Source organism: Gracilinanus agilis, chromosome 3 (genome assembly GCF_016433145.1).
Source record: "Gracilinanus agilis isolate LMUSP501 chromosome 3, AgileGrace, whole genome shotgun sequence".
Taxonomy (NCBI): Eukaryota; Metazoa; Chordata; class Mammalia; order Didelphimorphia; family Didelphidae; genus Gracilinanus; species Gracilinanus agilis.
This window is the reverse complement of record NC_058132.1, coordinates 426,365,742-426,388,266: the sequence shown is the minus strand read 5'-3', so window position 1 is coordinate 426,388,266 and position 22,525 is coordinate 426,365,742.

Genomic DNA, 22,525 nt, shown 5'->3' with positions numbered 1-22,525 from the left:
TACTTAAGAGAACCCTAGAAAATTAACTTTTAAAAACCAAGTGAAAATTTTAAATACTTATTGATTTTGACCTTATTTTGGCATACAGTGTAAGATATTAGTCTATGCTTAGTTCCTTTCAGATACAGTTTTCCCAGAAGTTTTTGTCAAATGATGAGTCAAAAGAGTATTTGTGTTTCTATCAGATCCTAGATTATTATAGTCATTTACTATTGTTTACTGTATTGTTTCCCTAATCTATTCCACTAATCCACCACTGTAATTATGACAGAGAGAGAGAGAGAGATAGAGAGAGAGAGAGAGAGAGAGAGAGAGAGAGAGAGAGAGAGAGAGAGAGAGAATTATGGGGAATAAAATGGATGATAGTAATGCAAAAATGAAAATGTATGAAAGAATGTCAGGCCTCAAAGGAACCTGTGGAAGAGCTCCAAAAAAGGTTAAAAAAACGAGAGGTAAGAGAAAAATTGGGAAAGGAAATGAGTCTAGAACAAAAATTCACTGATGAAAACAACCCTAAAAAAGATGTGCAAAACCTAAAGCAAGAAAATAACTCCTGGGGGCAGCTGGGTGGATCAATGGATTGAGAGTCAGGCCTAGAGATGGGAGGTCCTAGGTTTAAATTTGGCCTCAGACATTTTCTAACTGTGCAATCCTTGTTGTGAGGAAGATTATTATTTAGTTATTAGCTTAGTATTGTATTAGACCTAACAGGAAGGGCTGGAGAATTCCACAAGGAATGGGGAAGGAGGAAGTGGCTTGCACTCTCTGAGAAGGACTCCATGGTGGTTAGGACAAGCAGTAACTGATTCCCTGGGAGACCTCAGAGCTAGTGGAGTTGCACCCTGATTCCTTGAGATCCTAGAGTGTGGTGAAGGCTGGAAGCAGAGGACATCTATCCTGCATGACAGCACTGAGTAGGGAGTGATCTGCGATCTGGTGGACAGTCTACAGACTTCCTCACCCTACTGGGCTACTTTGGACCATCAGTTCTGGAGGAGTTGGTTCCTGGCATCCTGAAAAAAATCTCTGGACTCTACTGTGAGGATTCCCACTCCAGTACTGTTTATTCTCTGTGCCTTGTCTGGCTTAGGTCTTAAGATTAGTGTAGATAAGTCCCTCCCTTGACCCTGGGGTTTGCCCTTAGCTTATAAAAGTAGAATCCCTTATTCTCATCCTTTATTATCATTTCCCTCAATTAAACTGTTATAAACCTTTGCTTTTTGCCTGCTGGTTACATAGGCCTTTGCCTTGGTGGGCTGAGTGACTGTTGGGGCCTGACTGCCATTTTCTGTTAACAGTTACCTCCTAGTAGTTAAACCTGGTCTCCCTACCTTGTTTGGTCCTGTCACCTGTCATTCCTGTCACCCCCACACCCCATTGTGTACCCACAGATAATATTTAATTAACTTCCCTGGTAATTCACTTTTACACCCTAGACAAGTCACTTAACCCCAATTGCCTATCCCTTACCACTCTTCCACCTTGGAAGCAATATTTAGTATTGACTCTAAGATGGAAGGTAATGGTTTTTAAAAAAAAAAAAAGAAAAGAAAAAGAAAAGAACTCCCCCCAAATTTAGTGCAAAACCTCAAGAAAGAAAATGGCTACCTAAAAATTAGAATTGGATAAAAGCTAATGACTCCATAAGACAGGAAAAAAATAAAAACAAATTTTAAAAAATTAAAAAATATAAGAAAATCTGAAATATCTCCTTGGGAAAACAATTGACCTGGAAAATAAATCCAGGTGAGATAACCTAAGAATCACTGGACTAGCTGAAAGTCATGATCAAATAAGGAGTTGGATATGATACTGCAAGAAATCAAAAGGGAGAACGACTCTAATGTTCTCAAACAAAAAGGGAGAACAGAATTTACCAATCACCTCCTGAAAGAGGTTGAAATTAAACATTCTCAGAACTATTATTGCCAAATTCCAGAATTCCTAGGCCAAGGAGAAAATTCTGCAAGAAACCAGGAAAAAAAAACACAAATATCATGAAGCCAGTCACATTTACATAGGACACAGCAGTATCTACATCAAAGGATCAGAAGCATGGAATATGATATTCCATAAGGAACCAAGAACCACATACCGAAGAAAACTGAACATAATATTCTAGGGGAAGAAATGGGCATTTAATAAGATAGAAGACTTTGAGGCATTCCTGGAAAAAAGACAAGAGATGAAAAGAAAATTCTATGACCAAATTTGACACTTATGTGAAACAGAAAAAGGTAAACAGAAAGGAAAAAAATTCAAGAGAATCAATGGAATTAAACTAATTACATCCTTACATGGGAAAGGGATAAGTAGGTTACTTCAGATATCCCTGCTATAAGACAATTAAAAGTACTTAAGATACTCTAGGTATTCAAAGCATTCAATGGAATTTAACAGATTATATTACTACATAGGAAGATAACTAAGATACTTAAGATATCTCTGACATCTAATGAACCTAAAATACTTAAGATCCTTAAAGCAATCAAGGGAATGAGGTTATAATAATTACTACATAAGAAGGTGATATTTAATATACTCAAGATATCTATGATTACATACTTGGGACTCAAGATGTTAGAGACTCAAAAATCTTTATCACTATTAAGGCAATGAGTAAAAGGATACATAGAGAGCAGGGAGTAAGTTGTTAGGAAGATATCCAAAAAAAAAATAAATTTCAGGATAAGAAAGAAGAACACATTGGGAAAAGAGAGGAGAAAAAGTTGGGGGTAAATTATCACACAAGAGGAGGTTCCTAAGGTTCCTACAAGAGAAGATTTGAATTTTAATCTCAGTGAAGTTAGCATAAAAAAGGAATAACATCTCCACTCAGTTGACTATAGAAACCAATATTATCCAATAAGGAAGTAAGAAAGAAGGAGGAATAAAAGAAGGCCAGGACAGATAAAAGGGAGGTAGTCAGAGGCAAAACATTTGTGAACAGGGAAAGCCTGAAAAGAGAGAAAGAAAAGGATAAATAAGGGAAAATTAATAGGGACAGAAACATACAGTAAGTAATCATAATATTGAATGTGAATGGTATGAACTCAGCCAGAATTCCACAATATGCTGTCTACAAGAAAATCATTTAAAGCAGGGAGACACACAGAGTAAATAAAGAGGAGAGCAGAATCAATTATGCTTCAGCTAAAAGTTAAAAAAGCAGGAGCAGCAATTATCATCTCAGCTGAAAACAGGAAGGAAATTTACATCTTAGAAAAAAAAAGGTTCCATAGACAATGAAGCAGTATCAATACTAAATATATATGCATCAAATGGCAAAGCATACAAATTCCTAAAGTAGAAGTTATATGAGTTACAAGAGGGAAGCGACAATAAAATTATATTAATAAGGGATATTAAACTTTCCTTCTCAGTACTAGATAAATCGAACCAAAAAAGAAACAACAAAGAAATTAAGGAGGCAAATAGAAAATTGAAAGGAATATACCTTTTTTTTTTTAGGAATGGCACTTTCACAAAAACTGGCCTCATCAAAAATGCAAAAAAGCAGAATTATACTATACACATCCTTTTCAGATTATAGTGCTGTAAAAATTACACTCACCAAAGGGTTGCAGAAAAATAAAATATAAAAAAGAATTGGAAACTAAATAACCCTTATCCTTAAGAACAAATCAGAGAAACGATCAATAATTTATTTAAAGATAAAGTCCACAAGGAAAAAATATTCTAAAACTTTGGGAATCCAGCTATGTAGGGGAAAATTTACATTTCTAAATGCTTACATCAATAAGAAAGGGAAAGAGTAGATCAATGAATTGAACATGCAACTAAAAAAATTTAGAAAAACAAATTAAAAATCCTGAAAAATCAAAGAAGAGATGAATAAAATTGAAAGAAAATCACTGAACAAATAAATAAGATAAGCTGATTATATATATGTATATATATATATTTAAAAACTAATAAAATAAATTAACTATTGGGTTATTTTGATTAAAAAAGAAAGAAAACCAAATTGCCAAAATAACTATTGGTTATTTTGATTTAAAAAAAAAAAAAAGAAAACCAAAATGCCAAAACATGGTAATGGTAAATTCACTCCCAAGGAAAAGGATATTAAAGCAATTAGGAGTAATTTTTGCCCAATTCACCTGACAATCTAAACAAAATGGATGAATATTTTTGTAACTACAAATTGACCAGATTAAGAGAAGAGCAACTAGACTATTTAAGTAATCCCATGTCAGAAAGGGAAATTGAACAAGCCATCGATGAATTCCCTAAAAAATAATTCCCAGGGCCTGATGGATTCAAAAGTGAATTCTATCAAACCTTTAAAGAGTAATTAATAACAATATTATATAAACTATTTGGAAAAATACCAAAAGAAGGAATTCAACCAAATTCATTTTGACACAAAATTAGAAGAAAGAAAAACTAGAAACCAATGTCTCTTTGAATATTGATGGATAATTTTTAAATAAAATACTAGCAAGGAGATTACAGCAATATATATACATATAACAAGTATTACACCAGGTAGTCTTATAACAGGAATGCAGATTTGATTCAATATTAGGAAAACTATTAACATAAGTGACTTTATCAAGAACAAAAAATCATATATTTAATATAATATTAAAAGTGCTAGTAATAATGATAAAAGAAAAAAATAACAAAGAATCAGAATGGGCAAAGAGGTAATAAAACTCTTTTTGCAGATGATGTGATGGTAAATGTGGAAAATCTTAGAGAAGCTAAAAAGTAAATTGAAGCTATCAATAATTTTAGCAGAGTAGTAGTATATAAAATTAATCTGCATAAATCATCAGCATTTTTAATATATCACTAACAAAGTCCTATCAGAAGAGGTAAGGGAAAAACACACCCCATTTAAACAACCACAGACAATATAAAATAACTGGGAGTATGTGGTCAAAACAAACCTAGGCACTGTACAAACATAATTAAAAAATACTCTTTATACAAAGTCAGATTTAAATAACTAGAGAAATATTAATGGTTCGTGGGTGCTCAGAGTCCATATAATTAAAATGACAATCCTACCTAAACTAATCTACTTATTCAATGCCATCCCAATTAAATTACCAAAAAAAATTGAGCAAGAAAAAAAATAACAAAATTCATTTGGAAGAAAAAAAGGTCAAGAAACTAATGAAAAAAAATGTAAAGGAAGGGGGGGGTCTAGTTGTACTAGATTTTAAACCATATTATAAAGCAGTAATTATGAAAACTATCTGGTACAGGCTAAGAAATACAAAGTAGGTGAGTGGAACAGGACAGCAATAAAAGATTATACAAATAGAAATAAAAGTATTGGGGACAAGAATTCACTATTCAGTAAAAATTGCTGAGACACCTGGAAAGTCATTTGGCAGAGATTATCTATAGACCAATATCTTATATCATTCACTAAGATCAAAATGGATACATGGCCTAGATATAAAGAGATATAAGCAATTAATTAGAACAGGGAACATAGCTCTATGATTTATGGAGAGGAATTTAGAGATAAAACAAGAGATGGAGAGCATTTTCAGATGTAAAATGGGTAATCCTGAGTACATTAAACATTATTTCTCAAAAATAAAACCAATGCAGCCAAGCAGAAAGCTGGGAGAAAATTTTTTTATGGTTCCTCAGACAGACGTCTCATATCTAAAATTCATGGAGAACTTTCTCAATTTTTTAAGAATAAGAGCTATTCAATTGATAAATGTGCAAAAAATGGGAACAGTTTTTTGAGGGAAAAAAATCAAAACCATAAATAAGTATATGAAAATTTTTAAAATTTTTTTTAATTAAAAAAAATTTAAATCAATACTTATTCAAGAAATGCAAATCAAAACAATTCTGAGAGATCTCATGCCTATTAGATTGGCTAAAGTAATAAAAGAACAAAATGACAAATATGAAAAGAGATATGGAAAAATGAGGGCACTATAACACTGATGGTAGAACTGTAAATTAATCCAACCATTTTGGATATCAATTTGGAATTATGCCTAGAGAATTATAAGCTGTGTTTTACTCTTAGACCCAGCAATAACATTTAATGGAGATCAGAGAAAGAAGAAAAGAACTTATATGTTCCAAGATATTTATAGCAGCTCCTTTGTGGTAGCAAAGAAATGGAAATTGAGAATGTCCATCAATTGAGGAATGGCTGAACAAATTGTGGTATATGATTGTGATGGAATGTTACTGTGCTGTAAAATGATGAGCAGGACAGTTTTTTTTTTAAAAAACTTGGAAAGATCTACAAGTAATGAAGAGTGAAACAAGCAAAATGTTATATACAGCTAAAGAATTAATATTTGAACCTCCAGAGAATGAACTGAAAAAAAACAGAAACATGCAATACATTTTCTTTTTTTTTTTAAACCTTAACTTCCGTGTATTGGCTCCTAGGTGGAAGTGTGGTAAGAGAGTCTTCCACCATACATTTTAAAGGGTTTGTACAACAAAACCAGTGAAACCAAGGTTAGAAGGGAAACTACTGGGAAAATTTTTTTATAGCAAGTGTCTCTATCCCAGGGCTCATCCCTCAAATATATAGAGAATGAAGCCAAATTTATCAGGATTTTAATCATTCCCCCAAATGATAAATAATCAAGGGATATAAACAGGCAGTTCAAATGAAGAAATTAAAATTATCTTTAACGAGATGAGAATATGTTCCAATACACTATTAGTTAGGAAAATGCACATTAAAAGAACTCTGAGATAACCATTTGACAAAAAAGAAAAATTATAAATGATGGGAGGGGATGTGGGAAAACTGGGACACTATGTTTGGAGCTGTGAACAAGTATTCTGAAGAGCAATTTGGAACCATGCCCAAAGGGCCATAATAAAAGCCCTTTGACCCAGAAATACCACCATTAGGTCTATATTCCAAATTAATGATAGGAGTACAAGTAATGATACTTGTACAAAAACATTTATAGTAGCTGTTTTAGTGGCAGAAAAGAATTGAAAAATGAAGGGATCTCCATCAAATGTGGAATGGCTGAACAAGTTGTGGCATATGACTGTAATAGAATACCATAAGAAATGACCAACAGGACTATCATAAAAAACCTAGAAAGTATGAAGTAATAAAAAGTGAAGTGACTCTAAGTGATCACTCTATTGCAAATAATAATATGGAAATAGGTCTTGATCAATGATACATGTAAAACCCAATTGAACCGCTCATTGGCTATAGGAGGAGAAGGAAGAAGGGAAGGGAAAGAATATGAATCATGTAACCATGGAAAAAGAGTCTTAATGAAATTTAAAAAAAAAGAGAATTTCAAGATAAAAAAAAGTTAAGTGAGTAGGTCCAGGAGAAGACTGTCTACAGTAACAGCAATAATATATGACGACCAACTGTGAATGATTTAACTTATCAGCAATGCAAGGATCCAAGACAATTGTAAGGAAATCATGATGAAAAAGGCTATCCACTACCCTAATAGAAGGTACTGATGGAGTCTGAATGCAAAATGAAGAGTAGAATTTTTCATTTAATTTCCTTCATAAATTTTCTTCTAGTGTAAGAAATGTTTTTTCACAACACAATGAACATGGAAATATGTACTACATGATAGCACATGTATAATAAATATATATTTTGGGGAGGGAATGAGGAGGGAGGAGGGAGAGAATGTGAACTGTAAAATGTCAGAAAAAGATTACTAACAATTGTATCTACATGTAATTTGGGAAAAAATAATTAAACAAATTTACAGTGGGAGGTTAAGGACCTGTTGCTCAACAGTACCCAACTCTTTATGACACTATAGCAGTGATGGGCAAACTATTCCCCATGGGCCAGATCCAGACCATAGGTTTCCCATCACTGCCTTAAGCAATTCCCTAATCACTATGCCCCCACATCCAGATGTAGTGATTAGGGAATTGCTTAAGGGAGTGATAGGCAAACTATGACCTGGATCTGGCCCGAGGGGAATAGTTTGCCCATCACTGCACTATAGGGTTTTCTTGGGAAAGATTACTGGAGTGAGATGCCATTTTCTCTTCCAATGGATTGAGGCAAACAAGGTTAAGTGATTTAAGGTCACCTGGCAAGTAAGTAAAATTTGTTCTGACTGTGTGTGATGAGTTTGTTTTTCTTGTGTTTTTAATTATGAGTGGAAAGGAATGGAATGGGAAAGTGAGAAGGTAGTTCTTAGTTGATTAAAACAAAAATATATTTTAAAAAGAAAAGGGGGCAGTTAAGTGGCTCAGTGAATAGAGAACCAGGTGTAGAGTAGGAGGTCCTGGGTTCAAATCTGATGTCAGACACTTCCTGGCTGTGGGCAAGTTGCTTAACCTCAATTGTCTATCCCTTACCACTCTTTTTGCCTTGGAATCAATACTTAGTATCGATCTAGTATTCCAAGGCAGAAAGTAGGGTTTAAAGGGGGGGAAAAAAAGAAAGGAAACTTGGGAATTCCGATCACCACAATGATCAATCAAAATTCCTTTGGATTCACGATGAAACATACTGTCTACCTTTTGACAGAAATGATGGATTCAGAGTGAAGACTGATACACACTGATGAACACACACACACAAATGAACGAGGAATTTCATTTTGCTTGACTATGCACGTTTGTAAAATGCATTTTGCCTTTCTTGATTTCTCAGTGTTGGGAGGTGGTATATGAGGAAAATGAGAAGGAGAGAAGGCTGGTCTTTGAAAATAAAATAATTTTTAAAAATCGTTTTATCTCCCTAAGTTTGCACCATTCCAAAAGATAACAACTAATATTCTTTTACTGTGCCATCAGACTCTTGAAAACTAAGATAATTTCAGTTCCTCAAAAAATATTCATTAACTTAATATGGTCCTTGAGGACAGAGCCTTGTAGTGGATATGTAACAAATTTTGTTCAATTAAATTCATTTGACAAGTATTTGAGTGTCCATGATGTACACAAGTATATGCAAAAACTCTTAAACCATAAATGTGGCTATATCATTCTTCTGCTCAAAAATCTTCAGTAGTTCACTTCCTAAAGATTATTAGTTAGCTGCCAGCACTGAGAATACACACACACAAAAAAGATGCAGGAGGGACAAAAATTTTTCTACCTTTAAGGAGTTCACATTCCAGTTATCTGCAGCAAAGATTCTTCTTATGAGTCATCAGTTTATGCCAGCCTGACAAAGTCCATGACACAAAAGTTAAGAACTCATCTAAAATGAGGTCTTTTCTAACCCCCCACTTGTTAATTTCCTTTCTCCTTCTGAAATGATTACTTATAGACTCATCTTTTACATATTCCCTATGTAGAAATGTAAACTTTTTGAGAGCAGGAATAATTTTTCCTTTTCATTTTTGCACATAGGTTCAGAGAAGGCAAAGACTACTTTATTCTGATATGATGGGGGAATGTATTTATAGAGGAGGTGGGATTTGAATTGGGCCTTGAAAAATAGGCAAGGTTTTACAAAGAACAATAGGGTTAGAGGAGGCAATTATGGTACCATTTTAGATAGTGGGAAAAAAAGAAAGAAAAAGATTAGGAGAAGAAAAGTGCACAGTGTTTTCAGGAAATGACAAATAGACAAGTTTACTATTATAAATGGTTTATCATAGAATCAAAGAATTTCTGAGCTGGTAAAGATCTTTGGGGGTCCCTAGTCCAACTTGTACCTGAACAAGTATCTCATATTCAACATGTCAGACAAGTAGCCACCTAGGCTACCTTTGCCAGAAAACCTTAGCCCATTCCAATTTGGGGTTTAAACACTAGTTTAAAAGTACTAAACATTTTTTTAAATCTTAGGATTAAATTGTTTATTGACTCCAGAAATGGTTTAGAGAGGCCATTCCAAACCTTCTTAAGAGACATGATGATGATAATAATAATAATAATAATAATAATAATAATAATAATAATAATAATAATATTGGCTGCTACAGTATAACTCTACAGTAAAGTAATGATCTTTTGTCCAGCAGGCTACTTTTTTTAATCAAAAAGGGGGTAAAATGATTTCTTAAAACTATTCTATAATGTTTATATATTCAAAGAAATTGGCTTTTTAAAAAATCTGATGAACACAGGATTTTTCTTTTCTTTTTTTTTTAAACCTTTACCTTCCATTTTAAGAATGAATACTGTATATTGGTTCCAAAAGAGTAGTAAGGTTCCAAAAAAAAAAAAAAAAAAAAAGTGGTAGGCAATGCTATAAGTGTCTGAGGCCAGATTTGAACGAAGGTCCTCTAGACCTGGCTCTCAATCCACTGAGCCACCTTAGCTGTGTATAATTTTCAAAATAGTGCTTTTATAAAATGTAAGGTTTAATTTTACTTTAATAACTAGCATTTCATTTCCACAGTGCTTTTTGTCTACTCATATCAGGGTAAAACTGAAATTTCTTCAATTAAAAGAGAGAGAGAGAGACAGTGTTAGTTAACATCAACTTTAACTGAACAAAAAAACACATTACCATTCAGTTAAGTCATTTTCCTATTATTTTTAAATGCTAACCATCAAATGGATTTCTATCTTAGAACTATGTCATAAAAATCCATTTATCTCAGATAGAAACTGTGAGGTATCAATGACAAATGATAAATATTTTTAAGCTGACCTCACATATCCTAGTGTTTTACTGCCATCCTTTTCAAATAATCAATAAGCATAATCTGATTATGGAATAAAAATATTCTTTAGTGAGAAAACCACTTATTTTAGAGTTAATATTTCAAATTCAACCTCTGTCCATTTCATTATTCCTTGCTCATTGTATTCAGTGCTTTTCTCAATCAAACTTCACTTAACAGACTCATTGAAAACTAGATAGGAGATAAAACAGTGAGAACATATATTGCTATAAGTTACTATAAAAGATTCTCTTTATTGTCACATGAGATGAATGAATTTTTTTCCACGATGAAGAACTGCAAGAGATGCATATCGTGCCAAAAAAAAAAATTACCATCTTTATAACATCTTAAAATATCATATGCTCTGTTACATTTGCTTCGTCTGTTTCTGTCTCTTCCACTTTCCTTTACTGCCTAAGTATTTCAGGGTTGAAGGAATAGTAACAGTATCTAAAATGCAGTGATATGAAAATTACAATAAATTTCACTGACATATTATAATTATCCAGGATATGTGGTAATACGGTTAAGAAGAGAACTATAATTTATCTCTGACCTTTCTCTGAATATAAAGACAAAGGAGAAACATTTCAGAAAGGTTTAAACAATTTAAAAGAAAAAAAAAACTTTTAAATCATTTACAAATAGATAAAATTATATAATTGTTTTGTTTATTTATTAAAACAAGTTGCTTACAGACCTTTGCCAGCTGAAACATTATTGGTCTAGTTCTGATTATAATATGTTCCTAAAGGATATTTTGAGGAAAAGTGCTTTGTAAACTGTAAAGTACTACACAAATAAGTTATATCATCACTATTACCCAATTTCCTAAGCAATATCTTGAATTTGTTTTTCACTCACTACCTCTGCCACACTGTAACCAAATTTGAAAGGTTTAAGTGTGAGAATTTAATTTATAGATTTTTTTTTTTTATGAAAACAGGCATCATTGAGGGAATAGCACTCAGATAGATGGTTTTATAGTCCAGAATAGGTTCAAGTTCTGTTTCTCACATACTTGTTATGCAAAAGAGTAATTTGGTTGACCTTTTGGTGCTCCAGGAAACACTATAAGACATCAAGTCATAAAAATGCAGAAAGAGCTAGAAAGAGAACTAGACCTTAAAGTAATCTTAACAAACTGATATTATTACTCTAAATTAACAATAATTCACGGATAAGAATTCTAGCTCCACCAATAAGGAATACTAGACTGTTGTTCAGTTGTTTTTCAATATTTTCTGACTCCTTCTGACCCAGTAGAGGTTTTCATCACAAAGGTACTGGAGTCGTTTGTCATTTCTTTTTCCAGCACATTTACTGATGAGCAAACTGTGGTAAAATGATTATCACTAAGTGACTTGCCCAGGGTCTCATGGCCAATAAGTGCCTGAGACCAAATTTGAACTTAGGAAGATGAGTCTTCCTGACTACAGGATTGTATCTTCTATTTTTTTATCTTTATTTTAATAAAAAATTTCCTTGTAAGTTTTCTGAAGTTATATGACATTAGTGCTTTTTTTCTAATACACCATTTTCCTAATACATAAAGATTACACAGCATTCCAATAGTGCTGGATATTTAATATAACCAGAATATTCATGTATTTTTTCCATTAGCCAAAATAAAAATGTAGGGGAAAGACTATATCATTAAATAATGCACAGGAGTTTCAGAACATCAAATATTCTTGTATAATATTTCATTACCATGTATTCACAATTGTATTATTACATTGAGGAGAATGTGGAAGAGAGACAATGAAAGCACACCCAAATTAAATATTAATTCTCTACTAAAAATTGTATACTGGAGGGGCAGCTGGGTAGCTCAGTGGATTGAGAGCCAGGCCTAGAGACAAGAGGTCCTGGTTCAAATCTGGCCTCAGACACTTCCCAGCTGTGTGACCCTGGGCAAGTCACTTGACCCCCATTGCCCACCCTTACCACTCTTCCACCAAGGAGCCAATACACAGAAGTTAAGGGTTTAAAAATGTAAAAAAAAAAAATGTATACTGGAAAACTTTATGGCAACTATAAAGTATATAGGAATAATGTTCCATTTTAAATGGGCTTTTAGGTTTTATTAAATGTTCTAAAAGTTATTTGTTATTTTTCTCTTTGCCTAATTCAGTTCCAAAATACAACTGGTGCTCAAAAAATGCTTGCTAAATGATTTCAATAGTGGTTATAGTAATACTCTTGTTAATCATTAGCAAATCTAAATTGTATCAAATCAATTTAATTGGCTCATACTGAGGTTATCCCAAAGGTTTGCTTTAAGAAAAACTGGCTTACACATTTCTTATAATACTGTAATTTTTAATGTTCAAAATAAATGTTATTTTAGGTTAACAAATAGCACCTTAGAGACATGTAAATTTAACAGAATTCCTTACTAAAGGCCTACGTGGCACATCCTATGCAGTATTAGCCTGAGACAAGGGGATAGGATCAGGCCCTGACTTTAAGTGCTACTACAAAAATAACAGCCACAATACTAAATTAGATAAAGCCTGCTAGCCTTATGGTGTAGTTAAAAATACAGCTTTCACCCTAAGCTTTCCTGGTCCACTTCCTTACTAATACCTTCCCTCTTAGACTATGAACTTTTCTCATTCCTTGCCCATCTTGTACTTTCTATTGAATCTGACACTGCTAACTACACCTCCCTGGGATTTCATGACACTATTCTCTCTTAGTTTTCCTATTTCCTGTCCAACAACTTCTCAGGCTCTAGTTTATCTCCCATAATCACATCACCTCAATGGAGGTATCTGTTCTGGGTACCACAGTTAATGAAATACATTAATAAACCAGAGAGTGTCTGGGGGTGTTAAGGAACTTCAGTCCATGTTATATAAGGATAAATTAAAGGAATTTGGTATGTTAAGCATGAAGAAGAAGACTGAGGGGTACATGATATCTTTGTTCAATGATCTGAAGGGCTACCAGTGGAAGATGAATTATACTTGTTCTCTTTGACCTCTGATCTCAGAAGGTAGACCCAGGAGCATGAGCACAAAGAGGAAAATTTAGACTTAATGCCATCAAAATTTTCCTAACAATTAGAGAGAGTCACGCCTAGAGACAAGAGGTCCTAGGTTCAAACCCGGCCTCAGCCACTTCCCAGCTGTGTGACCCTGGGCAAGTCACTTGACCCCGATTGCCCACCCTTACCACTCTTCCACCTATGAGACAATACACCGAAGTACAAGGGTTTAAAAAAAATTTTTCCTAACAATTAGAGCTCTTTAAAAATAGAATGGATTAAAAAAAATAGAATGGATTGACTGATTGGTTGTCTATTCTTGCAGATCTCTAAGCAGAAACTAGACAATCAATCACTTCTTAGGTGATTATAGTAGGGATTCCTTTTTTTTTTTGGGGGGGGGCCGGGGGTTTAAGGGGAGGAAGCTTCTATATTTTATTTTGTTTGTTTTTTACCAATTACATGTAGCAACAAATTTCCACACACATTTTCCTAAGTTATATGATTGAACTTATCTCCCATTTTCCCTTTCCTGCCCTTCCCCCTCCTAGTGTTAACAGACAATTTGATCTGGGTTATACATATATTATCATGTGAACAGATTCCCCATGTTATTCATTTTTTAAGAGAATAATCTCATAAAACCAAAATCCCAAAACAAACTCAAATAAACAAATGAAAATTTGTATGCTTTCATCTGCATTCTAACTCCAACAATTCTTTTTCTGGAGTTGGATAGCATTCTTTTTCCTAAGTCCCCCAGAATTGTCCTGGAGTATAGTATTGCTGATATTGCAGTCTAAGGTCTTTCCAATTCTTTCTGAAATCATTCCATCACCATCATATACCAACAATTTGTTCAGTCATTCCCCAACTGATGGACATCTCTTTAATTTCAATTCTTGCCACCACAAAAAGAGCAGCTATAAATGTTTTTGCCCAAATAGGTTTCTCTTCCTTTTTTTAATTTCTTTGCAATACAGACCTAGTAGTGGTATTACTGAATCAAAAGGTATGCACAACTTTATAACCTTTTGGGCATAGTTCAAAATTCCTCCAGAATGTTTGGATCAGTTCACAGCTCCACTAGCAACACATTATTGTCCTGATTTTGCCACATCCCCTCCAACATTTATCATTTTCCTTTATTGTCATATTGACTAATCTGAATGGTGTGAGGCGGCACCTCAGAGTTGTTTCAATTTGCATTTCTCCAATCAAGATTTGGAACATTTTTTCATATGATTATTGATAGCTTTGGTTTCTTCATCTGAAAACTACTTATTCATATCCTTTGTCAATTGGGGGATGATTTGGATTCTTATAATGAGACCTTTATCAGAGAAATTTGTTATAAATATTTTCCCCAGTTTGTTGTTTCCTTTCTAATCTTGGTTTTAATGTAACTAAAATTATTCATTTTACATCTTCTTTATCTCTTATTTGGTCATAAATTCTTCTGTTCTCCACAGATCTGACTGGTAAACTAGTCTATGTTCCCCTAGTTTACTTATATCACCTTTTATGTCTAAATCATATACCCATTTTGACCTTATTTATTCAAACCTAATTTTTGCCATACTATTTTCCAATTTTCCCAATGTTTACAATTAATGTTTTTCCAGTTGTTTATATTTAACTTTATTTGTGTGAAAAGTTTTTGGTAATTTGGTTCATATAATTCCTGTGTTTGTCTTGGCAAATATGTACTTTATATTGCCTCAAGGAATTTTTAAATGGAATTTCTCTTTCTATCTCTTGCTGCTGGACTTTGTTGGAAATATACAGAAATGCTAATGATTTATGTGGATTTATTTGGTATCTGCAGCTTTGCTAAAGTTATTATTTCAATTAGTTTTTAGTGATTCTCTAAGTAAATCATCATATCATCCACAAAAGTGATAGTTTAGTTTCTTCTTTGCCTGCTTGAACTAAGAGATTCCTTTTATGTAAATGTTAGACTGACTGCCAAGGTCCTTCTAATCCTTTCAGATTCATATCCAGGATAATTCAATATCTTTCCTCCTTAAATCCACTTCTCTTTCAAATTTCCCATTTTGTTAAGGGCACCATCACTCTTCCAGCGCCACCCAAGTATGCAACCTCAGCATCAAAAGTTCTCTCAAACTACCTCACCCCAAATATTCATTTACCAAATTCCACCTGGCTGCTCCTTATAGTCTCTCCTCCATTCACTTAGTCACCACCCTAGTTAAGTTTTCATCATCTTTCACCTAGATTACTTTATTAGACAGGTCTTCCTACCTCAAGTCTCTCTAAGCTATCCTCCACAAAAATGCCAAAGTGATATTTTTAAAGCACAAGTCTAACTATGTCACTCTTTTGCTTAATCAATTCCAGTGATTCTCTATCACTTTTTCCTTTGTCTTTGTATCCTCTGTGCCTGGTAGTCAGGTGGTTTGTAGATTGACTGAATTTAGGGCTAACTTAGTAATAAGTCTTAGAAACCAAAAGGCTAAATGTATTTTTTATTGTAATCCCACCACTATAGTTACAGTTTTAGATAATTTCAAAGATCTTGACAATGAGAAATTTGTGAGAACTTCAAAAAAGATTTTCAGAAGCTATATTCCATATTAGGAATCAATAGTGTCAACAATCCACAGTTCTAGGGGCTATGTTACAATTTTTACATGCAAATATATACACATACACACACAGACTGGAGAAGTTTTAAGTATTCTGAACCAAATTCTATGGACAAAATGCTCAAGTATAGCTTTAAAAACAAACAAATATGTAACATAATATATGAAAAATGAAGAATGGCTAAAATTTTGATTATTAAATGAAAATTTGTCTAACCTTTGTTTATCCATATCTCTAAATTATCTGAGGTAAATAAATACATAAAGAGAAAAAAAAGGAACAAAATCTATTCTCCATGAGATTAATAGCATCTTGACTACCAAAAATTTATGCCTTTTTGTCATTAAATTAAATCCAGTTATGTTTTTCAAAATGGGTACCATCCTGAATTAACACAATTTGCTAGCTTTTTCAGAACTCTAATTATCCTTAGATAAAAGAATATACTGATAAGATAGCTATAAATGAATCAGAGATCTCTAAGTGCCCAAAAAAATATTTGGAAGTCAAAGTTTTAGTTCATTAATTTGGAACATAGCTAAGAATCTAGAGAATAAGCCTAAAAGGTACAAACACTTCCTAACTTAGTAAGAAGAGGAGCCAACTTCCAGACTTATAAAGAAATCTACTGGAATGAATGATGAAATGATTAAGTACTTATTATATACAAAGTCCTGTGTTAAGTAATAGGAAAACACATAGAAAGGTTAGGTAAGTCTGCTCTCAGGGAGCTCACATTCTAAAAAGGGAGAATCAAAAAAGTTTCAGCTCTAGAACAGAAGGAAAGATTCCATGAGTACAGCAACAAAGCAGGTGGTAATTAATATCTTTTCTTTAATGTCATTTCCATGGATAAAATCATTTCAGTTTCTGATGGTGGACTATTTAACAGTGTCAATGACTTTGGGGACAGGTACTCAAACCCATTCCCTATTCCAGTCTTCAAAAGAAGTAAGTATAGCACAGGTAGGAATAATTGCCAATTTGCATCTCCAAAGGGATTACTTCCCAAGGCAGTAGCTGAAGGCAATGGACAGCATAAATTGCTATTCCAAAAATTCCTGGGTTCAGAGTCCTACACAGTTTCCATTAGAATCTTAGGGGAGATGGTGGTCAAGATGGTAGAGGTTACCTCTGCCTCAGGTGCCCTGTTACTTCAGCTACTCTGGAATCAAGTCTAGGGATCTAAGGGGTGCTTTCACTTTCGAGTTCTTGTGCTTATTGCCTGGTGGTGGAAGTTGGTCAGCATAGATGTGAGCCCCTTTTCCACAGTGATTTTCCCCCTAAATGCTGGCTGCAAGGGCTTGTTTCAAAGTAGGTCTTGTGTGGATGGAGATTCCCAAGAACATTCTGAGGATATTAAAGTCCTGGGGTTCTCTCCATCAAGAGGAAGTTGTAGTCAAGGAGATAGTTTGACTTGTCTGAAACATGCTCTCTCCCTTATGATGCTTTCTTGCTTCAGCTGGGCTAAAGTCTGAGATGAAAAGAAATATTTAATCCTTTTTGGATGACAACTGATAACAACGGAAAATAAAATTATATAAGTTCCCTAGACTAAGATAATTTAATACAGAGGCAAATTTTTTTTTAATATCTAAGGGCTCTACTACATTATAGACATTACAATAATTGGTGTTCATAATTGTGACTGAATCATCAAGAAAAAGTTACATGATGTGTGGTATATTCTATTTAAGAAAGTAGAAAACTAAATAACACATTTTTAATTTACTTAAAAAATAGCTGTTTTCATACTCTAGCTCTTTATGTGAAAACTAAATCGAGGCAGTAACTACATACATGTTCATGAATTAATTATATAAACACCAGAATTTCTTATGCTAATTATTTTTTTTAGAGAACCACTACATATTGTGCCATATTGGCTAGACAAAATAGAAATCTACAAAAAAAATATAAGAAATGCATCTCCTAAATGAGAAAAAGTAGTATGCAAAAAAAAGACAACAAAAAATAAAGATATAGTATGGCAGAGAACCAGTCTAAAAACCAGGAATATCTGTGTTCAAGTCCTGACTATGACACATATTGGCTGATCCTAGGGAAGTTCTTATTTATAAGAATGCATGTATATACATATTATTTCAATTTTTTGCCAGTCTTGAGGATCAACATTTAAATTTAGTTAATCGCCCCCCCCAGCCCCTCTTCACATTTCAAAGGCAATAGATATCTAACAATTTATAAGCAATACTACTTTAAATTTAAATTGGAATAAGCTGGTAACTTAGTTTCTCCAAAAATGTAGAATATTAAAAATTTATAGTACATTGAAAAGAAAGATAATGAGATTACAATGCCCTGAATACTTTAATACTCACTTTAAGAATCTCAATTTTTACATTAAAATTTTAAAAGAAGTTTGTATTTATATTTTTTATTTCTTACATTAGCAAAGTTATTGCAAGTATATTTATCTCTCCTCCCTCCAACTTCCAGAGCAGTAGAGAAAAAGAGATGAGATGTACAAGTTACATCTACAAAAAGGAGGAAAATATTTGTATAAATGTTTGTGAATCTGCTCCAGAAAGTACTTAACAAAACCTCTCAGGTATGCAACACCTGAACTGAAAAAATGGAAAAAGAGTTTGTGGATAAATGAGATCATGTCACCCTCTCTCTCTTGCAGGTTCTAGCTTCCCAGGAAAGAGGAAATGCTGGCTGGTCATCTCTGAGAAAAGTTCAATCACTTAGCAGAGAAAGGGAGATTAAAAATGACAGATTTCCCCTTTTTCTCTCTGGGGTTCTAGTTTGCCCTACCTTTTTGGCTTACAATGCTTCTCCGTTGCATTTTATGAATTACTTCGTGGTTATTATCAGAATTGATGTTTTGTTATAAAGTATTTTCCCAAGAGTTCACTGTATCAATATCCTTAGGTTTTAACTTTCAATCCTTTTTATAGGAATATTACCCAAGATAAGGTCTAACTACATCTAATATTTTGGAATGTATTCCTCTATTTTTCTTTTGTGTTCTCAATTAACACCATATAATTGTGCATAGTATGTTCTGGTAAAATTCATTTTTTCTTTGGAGTTTGCTATTGTTTTCACCTCATTCATCTGCTAAGAGAAAAGGAAACAAAGCTAGCTATCTAACAGAACCAAAAACAAAACCTCCCAGTCCTGATGAATTTACATGAGAATCCTATCAAACTTTTAAAGAAAGGTTAGTATTCATATATTTGTAAAATGTAATTTTATAAAGAATTCTCAAAAATCAAGATAGAAAGCATAATACTATATTCTTTAATGAGATAAATGTAGTCCTACTAACTAATCCAGGAAAAGAAAAAACATAAAGAAAATTATAGCCAATATCAATGAATATTGACCTCAAAAATTTAAACAAAATTCTGTCAAATAGACCACAGCAAAGACAGTTCAACATTAGGAAAATAATCAACACAATCTACTAAAAAGTCTGATAAAATATCCAAAATGATATGGTCATATCAAAAGATTCTGAAAAGGTTTTTGACAAAATACAACACAACACTTATGCTAAAAACATTACAAAGTACAGACTTAATGTCATAAAAAGAATCTAAAACCAGAGATACTCAGTTTTTTCCAGTAAATATAGAAGTGAAGCAAAAATGTCTACTTTCTTCACTACTATATTAGTTCTGGAAAAGTTAGCAGCAATAACACAAGAAAAAGAACTTTAAAAGACTAAAGTTGAGCATAGAGTTTGTAAAAGGTCCCTATTTGCTAACAATAAGATGGTTTACTTGGAAAATTCCAGGGAATCAACAGACACAAACTGAGATAATACCTGCAGCTAAGTTGCAATCTACAAAATAAATCCTTTAAAACCAATAGCTTTTCTATATAAGAATGACAAAACACAAGCAGTAACAAAATAACTCAAAAATACATAAAGTATCTTAGATTGACTTCCCAAAACATACAAAAAACTTGTCTAAATTCAATTACAAAGTGCTTCTTAAGTAGCTGGAGGAATATTCTTTAGGTCATTCCAAAATAATAAAAATGACAATACTACAAAATTAATTTATGCTTTTTTATGCTCTGCCAATCAAAATAGGAATGAAGTAAGAGTAGCACTTCCGGACCTCAGACTATATTCTAAAACAGCAATCACTGAAACCATCTTATTGTAATAGAAGTAGATTAGAAAAACAAACTACAGAAGGGGAAATCAGAAACAACAGAACTTAATAATATAGTATTTGATAAACTGGAAAATATGTTACCTAGAGAAAAAATACTTTAGATTAAAATCTACTGGGGAAATTGGATCTAAGGGTAGAAGTCTTCCAGAACAGAAGAGGGCAAAACAAAAACCTAATAATTAAAGAAATAATTGAAAACCAACCAGAACTTCTTAACATAGAAAATAAAATATCAATTGAAAGAATTCACAGATTGTCCCCAGAAAAATCCAGGAGCTATAAATTGCAAGATACTTAAGCATTAAATTTGACAGTTCAATTCAGATACAAGTTCTGTAAGCAATATAAAGACTTTCAAATACAAGGGGAAGGAAAGGAAAATCAATGCATCTACCATTTTATTGATTTAATTTTCTGGTCTCTTCTTTTTTAGTCAGATTACTAAGAATTTATCAATTTTATTAATCTCTTAAGATGCAGTTTTTAAGATATTACTTCTATGGAGTTTTATCCATTTCCTCTCTAATTGTTAAGGTCCTCATTTGTGCTAATTTTAAGGTTTATTAATATTCATATTAGATTCATTTAATCCTCTTTATATTTTGTGCCTATATTTCTAAGGATTTGATTTTCTCTTGAAGACAAGATCTAGTTGCTTACTAGAAATGTTATATTGTTTCATCATTATCATTTTCTCTTACATATTGTTTCTATGACTTATTCTTTGACCTAAGAGTTATTTAGGATTTCACTGCCAGGTCTCCATTTAGGTCTGTATCTTTTGTTTATGGTCCCTAAAACAATGACTATTTCTATTGCATTATGATCTGCAATGGATATATTAACTATTTCTGCCTTTTAATACTTATTTGCATTAGTACATCTCAACTTTTTATAAAAGTGCTGAGTAACAAACATGTTTGGTCTTTTGCTGCCTCATTTTTTTATTGCTTATTTATTTATTTAAAGTATTTTTCCATGATTCATGTTCTTTTCCTCCCCTTTTCTCTCCCCCTCCCAGAGCTGACAAGCAACTGCACTGGGTTATAAATGCATTATCCCTCAATACCTATTTCCATATTATTCATCTTTGTAATAGAGTAATCTTTTAAAAGCCAAGACCCCAACTCCTATACCCATGTTAACAAGTGATAAATCATGTTTTCCTTCTGCATTTATACTCCCACAGTTCTTTCTCTTGATGTGCATAGCATTCTTTCTCATAAGTCTCTAGGGATTGTCCTGTTCTGGATCATTGCAAGGCTAATAGTGGCAAAGTCCATTACATTCAATCATTCCACAGTGTTTCAGTTTCTGTGCACAGTGTTCTCCTGGTTCTGCTCATTTTGCTCTGCATCAGTCTGTGGAGGTCTTTCCAGCTTGTATAGAAATCAAGCAGTTCATCATTCCTTATAGCATAATAGTATTCCATCACCATTATATACCACAATTTGTTCAGCCATTTCCCAGTTAAGGGACATCCCCTCATTTTCCAATTTTTTGCCACCACAAAGAACGTAGCTACAAATATTTAACATTTTTCATCATTATCTCTGTGATACAAACTTAGTAGTGGTATTGCTGGATCAAGGGTATACATTCTTTTAAAACTCTTTGGGTATGATTCCAAATTGCCTTCCAGAATGGTTGGATCAATTAACAACTCCATCTTGCTGCCTCATTTAGAAGATAAGGCTTTAATATTGATTTCTCCTGTAATTTGTTCATTTTTGTAGTATCCCTTTTGTTTAAATTCTTTCAGTTAGGCTAATCCGCAAATAAGAGAGAGATACTGAAATCTCTTTTCACTGTTGTGTTACTATCCACATCTTCTTGTAACCATTTCCTTTATGAATTTGGATGCTAAGAGGAAAAGCATGGACTACTCTCAAGGAAGAACATCTGGCTGACAAGATAATAAGCGCGGTGTAGAAAGTGAAACTTAAGAGCAATATATAAGTTTCTCTTTCTCTGATTGGTTGGTTGAAAAAAACCATTCTGACTGGCTACAAGCAAATATTTAGTATAATCAGGTTTTGCTGGTCTGCATTCTGATTAGCTAGCTTCAGTGTTTAGATCCTAACTCTTAGTGATCAGCCAATGGTGAACAGGGAAGGGGTTTTCTTGCATATAAAAAGGAGGCTGTTTGCCCTCAT